Source organism: Malus domestica, chromosome 05 (assembly GCF_042453785.1).
Source record: "Malus domestica chromosome 05, GDT2T_hap1".
NCBI lineage: Eukaryota > Viridiplantae > Streptophyta > Magnoliopsida > Rosales > Rosaceae > Malus > Malus domestica.
In genome coordinates this window covers 38,333,115-38,345,844 of record NC_091665.1, presented here as the reverse complement: position 1 = coordinate 38,345,844, position 12,730 = coordinate 38,333,115, and the positions used below count along the sequence as shown (strand labels likewise).

At 34.4% G+C, this 12,730-nt stretch overlaps 2 long non-coding RNA genes across 5 annotated transcripts; both read left to right on the top strand.

Annotated features, from left to right (window-relative positions):
- The first annotated feature begins 706 nt into the window (after window positions 1-706).
- On the top strand, window positions 707-2,066 carry LOC108174865 (uncharacterized). The gene is made up of 2 exons (XR_001791694.3): window positions 707-1,068; window positions 1,644-2,066. It is a non-coding gene; the product is annotated as an uncharacterized lncRNA (long non-coding RNA).
- Window positions 2,067-3,010: 944 nt separating this feature from the next.
- LOC103435220 (uncharacterized) lies at window positions 3,011-11,313 on the top strand. 4 transcript variants are annotated; one of them, XR_003773651.2, is made up of 7 exons: window positions 3,011-3,211; window positions 7,425-7,517; window positions 8,330-8,391; window positions 8,538-8,680; window positions 10,589-10,633; window positions 10,857-10,942; window positions 11,064-11,313. It is a non-coding gene; the product is annotated as an uncharacterized lncRNA (long non-coding RNA). The 4 variants fall into 4 exon arrangements; XR_003773650.2 differs by lacking the exon at window positions 3,011-3,211 and adding an exon at window positions 6,873-7,134; XR_003773645.2 differs by lacking the exon at window positions 3,011-3,211 and adding an exon at window positions 6,876-7,134 and having other exon boundaries at window positions 10,589-10,647.
- Window positions 11,314-12,730: the final 1,417 nt, after the last annotated feature.

Here is a 12,730-nt window from a genome sequence, read left to right as displayed (position 1 = left end):
CAGAGAGAAAAGAAAGAGAAATTGTTTGGGGGCTGCCACGTGGCAGATTTAGAAAGAAAAGGGATCCAATGCTTTGGATCCTGATTTGGTAGATCAAAAAGGATGAAATTGATATATTTAAAACATTTTGGGGGTAATTACAACATATATTTTTATAATTAGGGGGCGGGTGTTACATAAGAAATGAGATTGTTTATCAAAATTTAAGTAATAATTTAATCATTAATTTCAATATCATTTAATTTACAAAATTTAGTCTACAAAGCATTACTCCTCTTGAAAAGTCACTAGAAATGAGTCTTAATTACATTGACATCTATTAGTGTTAGTTAACATTTTTTTTTTCCGAAAAACAAAAGATGTAACAATTTTTTGGTCACAAGCATTGTGACATACTGACATGTAACATTTCCCTCCATTCTTAATCCGTTCCTTATTTACAAGTTGGAGTATGAAGATGGTAGAAAAAACTTAACTAGTGATATATATGTTTCAAATTTGTGAAAGAAAAATATTACATTAAAAATTAATAGAAAACTTTGTTTTAATCCCTAAATAAGATTAACTTTTCAATAATACCGTATTGAAGATTAAAAACTAAAAATAATCGTTTGACTCGTGTCCACGTCAAATTATACAATTCATGTCATGTTTAATTATTTTTCTACAAATTTGTTATATTTATTTTTGGTTTTCCTGTATTGCCATTAGGTATAGATAAATGTTTAAACGTTTTGGAGCTAAAGGTTCCTCCGGTCTCTCTGCATTTGGTTACTATTTAGCTCTCCATCTCCAGACTCATTGAAGTTTTTCCCTTTTTCTCTGTCAACGACGATGTTCACGCTTCTTTTCTATATTAATCCCGAAAATCAATTTCCTTTTATGGTTGGATTGTCTCATTATCAATTTATAGTAATCATCCTGATTTTCAGAATTTTCTTATATAAACTCTTGGGTCCAAAATCAAGGTGAAGCAGTTGTTGTGTTATTGACTGGTGATCCGTGCATACTAGGTTATTTTTCGTTCGGGTTTTCAGCACCAATTCCGACCAATCCATCCATTACGGGGTAAATTCTGTAAACTGTAAAATGTTTTTCTTTATTTGTGATTCAAAGTACCCATTACTTTTAAGAGGGAATATTTCTCTCAAATGTTTCAATTTAACTTTTTTCAAATAGTTGAAGCATGGTTTACATTTGATCAAATTTGTGTTTGGGTTTACGTGATCATTACACAATGCATATAATGTGTTTGATGAAATGCTCAAGTGAATTCTTTTTAAATGATCCTGCACATGCCAACTTGGGGGCATAGTTTTACTAATCTGTGCATTAGTGGGAGTTTTGATGGCACTTTGTACCAAATTTTATAGTATATCATAACATCATTTTTACTAAACTGTGCACAACCCCTTGCCTGTATGTCCCAGGTGCACCAAGTTCTGTAGTATAATTTTACTACAGAAGGCATTGTGACAGGTGATGCATAATTATCTTGTGTGAACAAACTGTGTAACTATGCATTCGTACATCTTGTTTGCTTTCAATTGTTTGTTTGGGATATTTGACCATTTTGTCTCATTCTTAGGTGCACACGTTTAGTTCATTGTACTCACTTTCTTTGATGTTTTATTTGTTTGTAGGAGAAATGGAATTGGGTATCATTGCCTCCTTCAGGTAGTCCAAAAAATGGCAGCAATATCTGCAGCTGTTATCGCCATACAATTACCACCAATGTCAAAGCAATTAAGATCCTTATTGTACGTCTCTAGTATATCAATAACATCATAGTCGTTCTTCCATGCATCACTTGTCGCAATGCCTTCTCTGTATGTCCTGAATAAGCCCCAAAATGGTGTCCTCTCCATAAGTTCTAGGTGGATAGGTTTGATATGATTTTGAAATTTTTGGTAGGCTTCTACAAAGGTCCCCATGTTAGACTTGTATCGTGGGAATGAATATTCACTCCTCTTTCGTTCCATAATTCCTGTAACCTGTGGATTCATATAAGATGGAAACTCATCAGGGTTTAAAAAATGATTGAAATGCATCATGTATTACAACAAGATGGTCCTCGGTGGATTGAAACATAATTAGTACAAATGGTACCAGCTTTTTCATACCTTGAATCTTTCAGACCTACACTATAAACGTAATTAATTGAAAGTGTGCCCAAATTGATCGTACCGAATCAAAATGACCTAAACATCATAACATAAGTAATTGAATTTACAACCTAATTGACCGTACCAAATCGATCGGACCTAAATGGCTGTACAAAAATTACCATAAAAAAAAAGATGGCACTTCACAGCCAGCAAAGACTTTAGGCCATATCCTCATTCCCTTCCCAACTAAGATGCACATACACTATTTTTCAATGAGCTTTCATCCTCTGCTTCACATCCTATTCTACTTGCAAATTTGCAATGTTCCAATCTCATTTTTCTTTACGCTTTTCTCAAATGCATTCATTTTTTTTTTATTGATTTGGATTCAATGATTGAAAAATGAGTCCAGAGATAAATGAAAAGAACAATTTTGTAGGCAGTGAAAATGACCGTAACAAAACTATATAGTGTACTTTAGTGACCGTACCGAATGGAAATGACCTAATTGACCGTATCAAATAGAGGGGACCTAATTGACCATACCTAATAGAGAGGATTTAGTCAAACTCAAATTTGAGAAGATTTTAAAAAACTTTAAAATCTTAGTGTAGTCAACTAAAAGATTTTAAAGGATTTTAAAATCCATGCAAATCTAGATGTATTCTATTGAGATTTTATTAGAGATTTTAAAATCCATCCAAATCTAAGTGTATTAAAAAAACATTTAGGGTCTGTTTGGTATTGGATTTGAGTCTAAAGTTTTTAACTCAAAAACAATTTTTAAGTTTTAAGGTAAAAGAATCTGTTTGGTAGGCCCATTTTGCAAAACTGGACTCCAAAAAATTAAAAACAGCCAATTATAATTTGAAAACAACAAAAGCCAGGTTTAGAGTTTTTGTTTTCACGAATTTCGCGACTCGCGATGGAGGTCTGAGACCTGCGCTGCACAGACCACGCCTTGCGCCTCACCAACGACGAACGACCAAGAGATTCCGGGCAATAGGGTGAAGGTTCCCGTGAATAGATTTAAGCCTCGAATCTCTGAGTGCTTGATTGGGGACAAAACTGGGCCATTCTCTTCACTGCAAGAAACGATCAAGGTAATGGGTCTGTCTCTTACTGTTTTGTTTGGTTCCTTGGAAAATGGAGGAAATGATGGGAAAGTTGATTTATGTGTTTTGTTTGTTGGGTTGTGAGAAATTGAGTATATCTATATAATTGGTATGATTCATTTGTGTACTGTGTGTATATATTAACCTAACTGAGCTCAATCGAGCTCATAGCTTGGTAATTAATCTGAAAACTCTTCTGTTTATGTTTTCTGATGTGCCCATGAGGATTGATTTGTGAACTGAATTTGTTGTGATGTGGGTTTTCTCCGATTTGGGATATTTCAGTCATACTGTCATTTTTGTGGACTGAATTTGTTGTCAAGTCTAACTGAGAACACTGTAAATTAATTTGCAAATATCAGTAACACTACGATTTACTTGAGCTCCTCTCTCCACCTTCCCTTCCTCCAGCTCCTTCTTCCAAAAGGAGCATAGGCAAAGCTATGCCTCTAGGAACTATCTAGTGTCTAATGTGAATTCTTTAACCAGTTCCCCACTGTAGTTCAATCCGTCGGGGATATGTATATGTACTGCTACTTGCAGATTTTTAAGTCATGTAAATACATTTTTTCACAATTTGTCAAACGCATTCTCCACATCATCTGTTAACTCTCAGTTCCCATGCATTGACAACTCTCGAATGCTAGAATAACGGAAACAGTATTGATTACTATCGGGTTCTTAATCTCATGACAGTACGGTTAGTGATTTCTCGTCGTGACCCTTCCCTCACAGATGGATGGTCATGAGTGACATCGCACAATCTTACTCATTGCCCCGACTGATATTACAATTTGGGATTTTTGTAACAACGAGTTGCAAAAGAAATATCCTTAATCCTCTGCTATCTACCTTTACCTTTCCCCTGAATTAGTAAGAGACATCAACTATCTAACTTATACAAACTTGCTGAGCTAACTCTTACTAGTAATGTGTTCTGAGAATCATACCTTCTGCTTTGTCTAATATAATCTTCAAAAATTCCCAACTAATTACATGTAAGCTAGTAACGATCAAGTTAAAGACATAGTTGAAGGAGTTAGAACTCTCCGGTAACGATCACAAATTTCATTCGATGAGTGCTCTGGAAATTTTGAGAGAAACTGTTAGAATTCTCCGGTACAATTTGTGGCGTTTTTTGGCGATTGCCTTGTTGCTAATCTGCCCGGTTTCCGCCCTGCTTTTGTCGAATTTGGTAGTTGATCAGTCACTTGTAAAGAGACTAACCATTAGGATGTTGTTAATTGCAAAGTCCAATGGACTCCCTTTGAGGGATTTTATCAGTCACTCTTGCTAGAAGTTTGCTGAGATGGCTATTTCATGTACGATGCGCTTTCCCTTGTACATCACATTGTTGTTGTCAAAAGTTGCAGTGGTTTACTCTGTGTATTGTAGTTATTCCCTCAAGAAGTTTGATGCATCACAGTATTACTTGGTTATGCGCAAGATATGGAGACGGGTTGTTTCAACTTATGTGTGGATGTGTATGGTGGTTGCTAGTTGCATCGTCTTGTTTTTTGTTCTTCTTCTTGCTGTGTGCAATGCATGTTCGATAGTAGGGTTGTCGCCAAATTATATTGTGTATGCTGCAATGGTGGTTGCGCTTGCCTTCTCTGTTGTTTTTGCCAATGCTGTTATTATTTGCAACATTGCTATTGTTATTAATGCTGAAAAGTAATATGATGTCCTTGCATTTCTTACCATGAAAATTACTTGGTTGGCTTATATTGATGACAACTAATTGAAACGTAGTCTGGTTGAGTGGTGCCTGAACTCTTCTTTAGGCCATTTTTACTTCTGTAAAAGAAACTGGAACACTGGAGTAATATGACAGTCATTTCTCATAGGAAAAGACTCAATGTGGCTTGATTACGTCAATAACAATTAGTCTCAAAGTTTATCGGTTTTCTAGAATGTTTTAATGTAATATTTATTATCTAAGACTTGAAGTTTAATTTGATTATCGAGCATATATGTGTTGTATTAGCACATGGATATCAAAATAGTATGTTTAAGGTTTAATTTCATATGTTTTGTATATCTTAAAACATATACATAATTGAAAAAAAAAAAAAAAAACTGCTTTCAAGAGTTAAACCAAACAAATTTTCAAATTTTTAGATTCAAAAATAGTTTTTAAGTTTAATGCCAAACAAGTTTTTGAAACCTAAAAAAAACTGTTTCTAAGAGATGATCTTGAAAATTAGTTTTAAGAACAATTCAAGTTTTTGAGTAGGATACCAAACAAGCCCTAAGATTTTGTAGGATTTCAATAATATTATGTTTGGATGAGGGAAATAAACTTGGAATTTTGATAAAAGTCAAAATTTATAAATTGACATGCATCAATTTCCTTGTTTAGATTCATAAACATAGAAATTTAGAATTTCCATGTGAAAAAAATAGGAATTTGGGACTTTCAATTCCCAAGTTCAAATTTCATGTAAATAGGTGTTATTTCCCAATTTTTAAGATTGAGAGTTTAAAAATAACAAATTCCGTATTCAATTCCATTATTCTTTTAGGTTAACCAAACAAGAAAATTTACAAATTCTAGAAAATAAAATCTCGTCATTTTAATTTCTGTTATTTTAAAATTCCTTAGTAATCTTAAATTTCTTCATCCAAATATAGTGTAAGTGGTAGATTTTGTAGGATTTAAGAGCAAGAAGTATATATAATCAAGATAAAAAAGAATCTGACCTCACTCCTTAGGATTTCAAATCTTAGGATTTCAATTCTCTGAGGATTTAAAGACGGCATATATATATAGCTTTACTATTATATGAACTAATTGTAGTGCGAAACGTCTAATAATAATGATATCATGGGTTCGGTGTTCCTCCAAATGTTGCCTGAATTGCTGATGAAACAGATTTTGACGAGGAGGCTTATGAGGATGATTTTTCAAAGGTTGCTGCAATTGCCGGCAAACTAGAACATCTGCTAAATAAAAAATCGAATGAACAAAAGGCTAGTCGTTGAGGAGGGTTGTTGGTGGCGTTGCAATGCTCAATTGAGAGAGTGTAAAAGGGGACACGAAATTGTGAGGGATAAAGTGGCTATCAAGTACAGTAGAGCAAGGAAAAAGATTTTTTTTTTAATAAAATAACTTATATGAAAATCCACTAAAATTCATCAAAATCCACAAACCAAATTAATTCAAATTCTTTAAAATCCATATGGATTTTGTAGGAGTCTTAAATCTTCCTAAATCCTATCAAATCCATCACTTTTAAAAATTCTTCTAAATCATATATTGACTACACCCCCTAATTAACCGTATCTAATAGAAATGACCTAATTAACCGTACCGAATAAATAGAACCTAATTGACCGTACCTAATAAAGAGGACCTAATTGACGTACGAATGAATATAACTTAATTGACTGTACCTAAATGAAAAGAGAACCAACATGCACAAAAACCTCCGCATAGGCCTTTCAACATAAATATAAATTATTTCTCTATACTAAACCTCAAACGCCCGAGTACTGTTCAAGGACAGTGGAGTGGCGAAAATACCCTCCGTTTGGTTTGCTTACAGCCGTGTTTGCCTTTCTTGAACAGTAAAAAGTCGGTTTTACCCTCCTTTGCCACATTTTTGTCGTCCCTGATTTCAGAGGGGGTATACCACAGCCTCTATCTCTTCTAGTCTTCTTTTCGTTTCTGTGTCGCAAACCTATTGTTTCTCTCATTCATACCTCTCCTTGCCTCGCTCTCTGATCTCGAGTTCTCTGTGTGTTTCCGTTTTTTTCCAGAAAATGATTAACTCAGTGAAGTTTGTTTAGATCGTTTTGTGGGGAGCTGCAGCTAAAACTGCTATCTCGCTGAAAAATAGTCGATTTCGTCTAGATTTGCAGAAAATTTGGAGCCCATAAGGGATCGCGCTTCCTGCTGCCGTTTTGGTGTGGGTAATTTTGTGCTTTGAATGTTATGTGCTCAGGATTGATTTCAAACTTCCAATTCAATTTTTTCAAAATTTTAATTTATTTTCAATTTATTTGTTCTTAGCAATCTATCCGTTAGGGTTGCGGAGACCGATACGAACGAAGGCTTTTTGTTATATTAAACTACAAAGATTCTGCATTTCCTTTTGTTTTAGTGAAATTTGAGAGAATGGGAGCGGATTATAGGGTGAGATTTTGGGTTTTGAAGTTGAGATTTCTGTTTTTTTTTTTTTTTTGTTTGTTTTGGCAGCGGTTGAATCTGCGGGTACCGGATAAGGCACCTGCGAAAGGTGGTTCGAGCTTCAATCAGCTTCTGGGGTTTAAAGGACCTTCAAAGAAAACTGTATGTCGTTGTTCTTTATATGAGTTTTAGTGCCTTCTCTTTGTGTGTGTTGGCGTGTATGCATAAATTTGGTTTTCTTCGTATGACCCTTGAAGCTTTATTTTGTTGAACCGAACTCAGGAAAGAACTTCATTTTGTTTGTTGGTAACTTGGTAGTGGTTGGAAAATCTTTTACATGCATTTGTGTCTAAGAAGCAGATGAATGCTTAGCATTTAAATCCTGAAAAGAAAAAATAAAAAAATAAAGTAGTAGGTGTTTTTGCAATAGTTGGTACTTTACACAACGGCATTTTGTTCACTGCAATTATGGGATCTGATTAGTAAAGTGGATGGTCTGATTTTTGAGTTTTAGTTAATATGCTTTTTCTAAACACCCCCCCACATATACACACATGTCTATCAGTGACTAAAAATAGTAGCAAAGACAGATCAATTAGGAAAGATGATGATATTAACATGCAACCCTTGATTTTACATGACTTTAACTGAAAGAAGATCATATTCTTATAAGATGAGAAATCGTCTCACTTCAATTCGTCCTAACTGCCACCCAGCTCTTTAGGAAGATGTTTATTGTGGTGCCTAGCTACACTAATAATTGATAACCCAACAAAATTAAAGATGAAAACTGTTGGTACCTGTGGGCAAAGGGTTAATCCACCAGTCTCTTCCTAATTTGAACCAAACATGGTATTCACAGCATCCAAACTTGAAAGATCTAGCTTGCCTTTTTTTGTTGCGTTTTGGCGATTTTGTTTTTGGGTTCGGGTTCTGGGTGATGGTGGTTAATTTGGTTTTGTTTTTGGTTTCAGGAGATTCAGTTTTTCCGGTTTCTCACGTTTGTTTGCAGTGTGTGAAGGCCTCTGTATTTAAGGTGAGCAGTTTTGAAATTCTATGCTTTTGATTGGACTTGCAGCCTGAGATGTGATTTTAAAGCTGAAATTTCCAAGCTTTTTCATTAATCTTAAATCAGATTAGTTAATTATGATTAAATTAAATTTTTTTCTTTCTGTTATGTAGTTCAAATAGCTAAAGTTGAGAAAAAACGATTGGAGTTTAAAGTCTTGCATATTTGAAAGTTGAATGTGAGCCTTTGAAGGGCTTTGTAAATGTGTTCTCAGTTGTACGGCATTTCATGCAGCAGACCTTGATAGCAATTTTGGGTGAGTCTTCATCCCAGTGCATGTAACTTTGTTTTGATTTGTTCGTCTTCTTTTGCATTTTTTGTGAATTTTTTTGGAAACCCAACTAATTCGGAATTTAAATTTATGTTGATCTTCTTTTGTATTTGTGTGGAATTATTTGGAAGCCCAAATAATTCAGGATTCAAATTTATGTGTAAATTGATTAGTGTGGGTATGTCTAGGAAAGAAAGAGCACTAATCCAGTTTTGTGATCAGCTTGATTTAGCGGTTTCATTCACTGACGGGTATGGATAGTGTGTGAACAGAGATTAAGCTATGTGGTGGGCAGAAATGAAAGTATGTCTCCTTCGTGGTTGTCTTTTTTGGAATCCTATTGTTTCAATCAGTTGTGGTTTTTCAATTGTGATTAGTTGGATTTAGAGGTTTTGCTTCACCGAGGGGTATGGATAGTATCCGGACAGACATTAAGCTTTGTGGTAGGCAGAAATGAAAGTGTCTCCTTCGGGGTTCTCTTTTTTGGAACCCCGTTGTTTTAATATGTTATGGTTTTTCAATGTTGTTGTGTTTTGCCTTTGTTAATGCTTTGTTCTAAATTCAAAATTTTCTTTTTTTTTGTTTTATGTTTAAGCAATCTCCAGTTTAAATCTTTTATGGTAAGGTGAAAGAAAATGAAATGAGCTTTGTTTAGTTGATGCAAAAGTCAAAGTAAAAACTAAATTGTGATGTGATCATTTTGAGAGTGTTTGTTTTCCTGAGTTTTTTTTTTTCTTTTCCTTCTATGTTTTTCTTTTTTCCAACCCTTTGCGTCCACCTTTGATATGCAAGAGATGAGCCAAGTTTGTACGTTTTTGGAAAAAATAAATTGTTTTTATGTTGTATTACACTGGTTGATCTTTTGTAGCATACTTTTTCAGTTTTATTAGTTTTATTCTTACTCATATATTTCCTAAAATTTTGACTATGTGACTCTTAACTGTATATTTCAACTTATACTTTATTTACTCTTCTTTTGCAACATACTTTTTCACATATTTACTCTTCGGTATACAGACTGGGCAATTTGCGTATACAACACTGTGACCGATGATAGTTTATTATAAAGTATGGTGTTCTGACACTGTCTTCCAACCACTTTCGTAAATTTTTTGTTTCACCTAAGTATTAATTGGCTTTAGTCTTTCTTTTGTCTTAACTATCAATGCACACACTTACACCCAAATAAATATTTTTTGATACACTGTAAGGCCACTTTAACCTTTGAGTTATAGCTGCAGTGTTTCTTACCATTGCTTCATTATCAGCTAAAAACTTGACCATCTGTTATGTGTATGTGTTTGCTCTTTCATGTAAATATGATAAAAAAAAAATTAGTGTTGAGCTGCGACATAGTTGTATTATAAGCATTTTCGTCATTCAAGGGAGTCAAGACTTGTGATTCTTTGCACTACAATTTAGTCATGTTAGGCTTTTATTAGCATTGAGCCAAAACGATTTGGTGATGTAGGTTTTGCAACTTATCATGTCAGACTAGTAATTTTTCCATTAATTTCTCATATTGATCCATGTTATACTATATTGAATGATAAAATGTTAACAGTAGTATTAAATTATCAGTAGTTTTAAACTAACATGATCTTACCCCATTTCGAAAGCAAATTAAAGAAATAATGATGGACATGCATGTTAAAAATATTATGAATTTAAAGAGGTGAAACCCAACTCACAACTGCTACCTATTTAGTTGAACACAATTTTCCTCTGCTTGGTTGATGAGAAAATGTTGGGAAACAAAGGAGCACAATTTGAGTGCTATTGTTTTGATGGATGCTTATTTTGACGAGCTTATTAAGTCTTGGATAATTTATGAATTTAAGATCTTCAATTTTAGTATTTAAAGAGTAATATGTGTTTTTTGTTTTTGTGCAGCGGTTAAAGAAGGGTGCGGGGAAACTTTAGAAAATATTAAGGAAGGTGAATTGATCATGGTATTTAAATTTTAACAATTCAATTTCTTAAAATTGGGTAAATGCTGGCATTTAATAGTATTTTGAAGATGGATTTTTGACTTTGAGTTTTGACTCTTTATTTTGCTTTTTTTTTTATTCAGTCTTTGGCAAGCCATAATACACGATAAACAAAATAAAGGGGTTTTAGTAAATATTGATTTTGTAAAATTCTTTATTTAAATTTCTAGGTTATGATGAATTCTCATTTAGAGTTGGTGACAACGAATTGACTCACCACCAACTTTAGATCAAGATTCAAGCATGCCTTAAATCCGTAAGTCATGTTTTCATTCTATTTTGTTGATTTTGTCATCACAATTTATTAGAAAGTTGGGATATCGGTTAATTTTAGACTTGGATTTTAACCTTTTATTTGTATTTTTGGAAAATTGCAGAAAGCTTGCATTAAGACAAACCTCACCAACCGCTGTGTTGATTAAGACAAAAGAAAATTATAAACAGTAGCTTAGAAGTTATTTGTGGGTTCGGACGAAGGCAGCGAATTGAGGAAGCCGAAGAATTGTAGCTTCAAACAGATTTTCGTGGAGCATGGGTCCAGACGGTAACAATACTGTTTGTCATAGTAGACAACCCGTTTGAAAATTTTCATTGATTACAGGTTCAATTCAAGCCTACTTTAACGTCGCTCTCTCTCTCATTACTTTTTAGAATAGCTCACATCTAACACAATTCGATACTTGCATATGCACAACACGTAGACGATTAATGTGATTAAAACACATAAAACATTATTCACCTAATATCATATCATTAAAAGAGAATAGAAAAGAAATAAAAAGAGAATATAGACTAACATAATTTCATATCACATTCATTTTGAGTTTGTTCAACAAGTGTTCTCCTCTTCCATTCCATGGATTGGAAATGTCTCACAAAGACACAAAGATGACGACATAAACCTCTAGACTCTATTAGCTACGCTCCTATGATGATGATGATTAGGATTGAGGACTCAACCTAACCAACAATTATTTAATGAAAATCAAAATGAGAAGACACTATTGACTCAACTCGGACATGACTCGCTGGAAAGAAACACAAACTCACTGCAAATTATTGTAGTTACATATAACGCCAGCCACTCACGCCTTCATTCTTTACTTTTTAATCTTGATTTCAGCCATTGGCACCACTTCCAAACCATTTTTTGTTGACAATGTATCAATTGTGGAAACTTTCCCCCATTGATCCATTTGCTTACCACCACAAATCTCTCATACCAAGGCCAATCCTTCCATTTGCCTTCCTGGATTTTCTTTTCCTTGAGCTCCTTGGGGGACATGAACAACTCCTTGTCTTCAGCTGGACATGAACAACCCTTGTGTTGATCGGTACTTCCACTACGCCAAGGGACAAGACGCCATGTCGATCGTGGAATTTCGCAAAACTCGAAGCAAGTGCTTCCCTCAGCCTGGTCGCACAATCCTCTAACCACCCTCAAACTTATCTGCAACTTAATAGACAGACGCAACGGCGGTGTTGTTCATGTCTAAAGGACCACCGTCGCTTCAAAAAGATTACCGGCCAGCTGAAGACCATGAGTTTTTCATGTCCCTAGGGAGCTCTGGTAGGAGAAAATCCGGAAGGTAAATGGAAGGATTGACCTTGGTATGGGAGATTTGTGGTGGTGAGCAAATGGATCAATGGGGGAAACTTTCCAAAATTGATACCTTGGCAACAAAAAATGGTTTGGAAGTGGTGAAAGTGGCTGAAATCCAGATTAAAAAGTAAAGAATGAAGGCGTGCGTGGCCGGCGTTATATGGAACTACAATAATTTGCAATGAGTCTGTTTGAGTCCGAGTTGTGTCAGTAGTGTCTTCTCATTTCAGTTTTCATTAAATAATTGTTGGTTAGGTTGAGTCCTCAATCGTAATCATCATCATAGTAGCGTAGCTAATAGTCTAAAGGTTTATGTCGTTGTCTGTGTGAGACCTTCCAATTCCATGGAAGAGGAGCACACTTGTTTAACGAATTCAATATGAATGCGATATGAAATTATATTAGTATATAATATTCTCTTTTCTATGTTCTTTTAATGAT